Below are 3,241 nucleotides of genomic sequence, written 5' to 3'. Positions count from 1 at the left end.
ACTGGTCATTCCTGAGCCTGTGTTCTATACCCCACAGTGTATTAACACAGGAGAAAAAAAGGTCAATGTAGTGGCTTATGTTCTGTGGAAGTAAAAAGCTTAATTCACACTAAGCACTTATAAAGCCAAATGACTGGAAAAGACCACAGATCTGACAAACCTGCTGAAAGTGGTCTCTGGTAGGAAACAAGAAGAGAAGGTTGAGAACATCTTCCATGTGAGGCATAGCAAGTATAGAAAGTCTAGAAGGACTTAAAGTAGTGGGAAACAGAACACTACCAGACCTTAACTTTAATGGGATAATTTTTTTTTTAAAAAAAGAAATATTGGTTATCAGTTGCAACAAATGTCATTCCTTTTTATGGTCACTTGGCGGCATTAAAAAAATTGCCAAAGAATCATGTCTAGCTAACCAATAGATCTTGCTAGGAAGTGTTTGTTTATGCCTATGTATACTCCTAAGAGGGCCATGAGGCTTGGCATAGCAGACAATCCAACAGGATTCCTGTGGAAACAGAAGGGTCAGAGTCCTGGCTTGCTGACCCAGAGGGTTGGGCAGCATAAAAGCAAAGTCCAGAAAGATTGCAGATTCTTTGCAATCTTCTTTGACTCAGGGAAGAAGAGTCAGATTCTCATTCTAGAGAAGGTAGTGTGCTGACCCTCACCCATACTACATGTATTATTCCTGGTTATCCTCTAGTTGATGGGCAACTCATACCAAGAAAGGAAGGAGGCTGGATAGGGAAGAAGAGGTCACTTTTCATGTTTTAAAGTATTAATTTATATTTTAACTTCAAAAGTATTTTCAGTGACTCAGATACAATTTAATCCAAAATCTTTAAAGGCCCTCTGAAACAAAACAAAATAACACTTTTGTTTAAGCTTCCTCATCTCTAGTTTTACCATGACTTAGAGTCCACAAACTTCATCAAACCATCCGTGCTCATGGACTTGGGCCCTTCTAAAGGAAAGCCTAGGACTTGGCTTCAATTGAGCTGTGCCAGTATACCCAGTGCCCATGGCACTCCAAAGAGGACCTTGTAGTAATTTATCTCTGTCATGTCTTAATACTGGAGCAGCACCCCACTGTGAGCATCTACTTTATTTAGGCCAAGATTCTTGGCCTTTTCCTATTCCAAGAGGATATTGGGCACAATCTTGTATAGCTGGGCAACAATTTTGAACATAAGATGGATCATTCAGCAGGTATTTCAGAGCAAACTCTCGCTGACAGGAATACTGTGGATCTGTCTTCCTTAGTACTGCATGGCCATAGCCTGGGACAACCTATCCTGAATGGAGTTTGTTCCAGATGTAGTCTCTTAACTTTTTATCTGATACATCTTTGCCAATTTCCTTCTGTAGTTGTGTTAGCCAGTGGAGTACTTCCTGATTTGCTAGTATTCGCCCTGCCAGCCCATTCATGGCTGCTGCAAAGAACAGGTAAGGGTCTGAAAGGGCACTACCACCAAGTGGACAGTATGGGCACTCACATTGCCACCTTCATGGTCACTGTGGGTGGTAAGGTATAAATGCATGAACTCAGTGAACTGAGTGAAAGGAAAGTGAGGAACCAGGAGTCGGGCTTGGCGAAGAAGAAATGAATGATGGAGAACAGGCAGAGCTACACACAAGAGTTTGTCAGAGCTGACAAATCAAGGCACATCACTCCATAGACGGAGAGAGGCAAAACAGGCTTGGGGTTCTGGACTTTTATGGGGCAGGCTCAGGGATTTGAGCCAGGTAGGTCCTAATGCAGGTGGTTAAGGGTGGGGTTTGTATGAGGGAGTGGTGAAAATTTTTCTTAGAAAGGCCCTTGGGCTGGAAAGCGAAATTTTTCTTAAAATGGTGGCTGTCACTTACGATGGCCATCAGATGCAAGGACCTTACACTGAGTATAGCCTAACATGTTGGTTAAATTGTGGGACCAGTCCAGCTTAGAGCCAATGGCCCCAGTACTGCTGTCCTCCCAGCAGAGAGTTCGGTAGATCTTTGTAGCAATACAAGGTAGTTTTGCAATAAGATTCATACAATTTCCATATATTAACGTCTAGTACAATATTTCTTTTGGGAAAGTTGTCCAGCATGGTGACCACATGAGAAGGAAGACCTGCTCTCTTTGTCCACTCGTTTGAAAACCAAAATACCTGTTCCTCTGTTGAGATCTGTTCAGTTACCAGCAGCCAAAATTAACCAGAGGAAGGGGTTCTTCCCCACCCTTAGCCTTAGGCAGAAATTTCTGTCATTCAGGGACACTATGGCCTCTTAAACAAATGTTCTCATTGGGATCAAGAACTGGTGTTTCATAAGAAGTCCTTCATGCCTCTCATGCCACCATACATCATGTCTACAGTGATTTGGCCCACCAATCTGGCCATGTTGCTGCCTGAATGCCTTAGTTCTAGACTGCTCTTTAGGTATCATCAGATTGGCCATTATGTCTTTCAAATTCGTGGAAGAAATACTGGCATGCTAGGCAGCAAGAAAAGGGATGTGTTCCTGGCTCCCAAGAGCTGTGTGGCTGTAGTGAGTAAAGTCATGGCAGACCACTCTAGGATCTGGCGGGGAAGGAAGCAGGTGAGAGAGATGCAGCAGAAATGGAGCCGAGGATGCACCAGAGGTTGTGCCAACTGGTGGACAATGTTGAAAGGCCATTGTTCTTTATTGCCTAATTTGTCTTGGATCATTCATCCCCAGGCGGAGCTCCTGATTCTCTAACTCTGGTACAAAGCTCTCAAAGACAGAGGTGTCATTCATTCCCATTTTAGTTCTAGACTTACTCAAATGCTTCAAGCAAGACTGGTAAATATTTTTAAAGGGAATCAAGAGAGGATAGGCAAAGGGATGTGAAAAGTTGCTATCTGTTTAAAATTGTTGACTACTTAGATCATTATAGAATAATGAGTGCTTCCGAGTATTCCAATGTTGTTACTTAAGCTGTAAAGAAACCTCAAAGATCTACTTAAAATAATTTTTAAACTTTTTTCCTCTAGAAACAATGAAATATGTTTGTGGCTGACATTTTAAATTTAGGAATAAATGTGAATTAGAAGACAATCATTTCATTGGAAATTATATAGATAAAAATATGTGAAGATAAATTGATCATATAGTAGCATTAGTACCTGGGATAGTACTACCTCTTACTTAATATTTAAAATAAAAATAAACAAATAAAATAAAAATAAACAAAACCATTAGGAATAGATTCCATCAAATAAATCATATAAATTTTATATGT

At 40.9% G+C, this 3,241-nt stretch overlaps 1 pseudogene; it reads right to left on the bottom strand.

The window, feature by feature from the left end:
• Positions 1-899: 899 nt before the first annotated feature.
• On the bottom strand, positions 900-2,540 carry LOC114094752 (citrate synthase, mitochondrial pseudogene; annotated as a pseudogene).
• Between the last annotated feature and the right edge of the window lie 701 nt (positions 2,541-3,241).

The sequence above is a fragment of the Marmota flaviventris genome, chromosome 7 (assembly GCF_047511675.1).
Source record: "Marmota flaviventris isolate mMarFla1 chromosome 7, mMarFla1.hap1, whole genome shotgun sequence".
In the NCBI taxonomy this organism is placed as follows: domain Eukaryota; kingdom Metazoa; phylum Chordata; class Mammalia; order Rodentia; family Sciuridae; genus Marmota; species Marmota flaviventris.
This window is presented reverse-complemented; position numbering and strand designations above follow the sequence as displayed.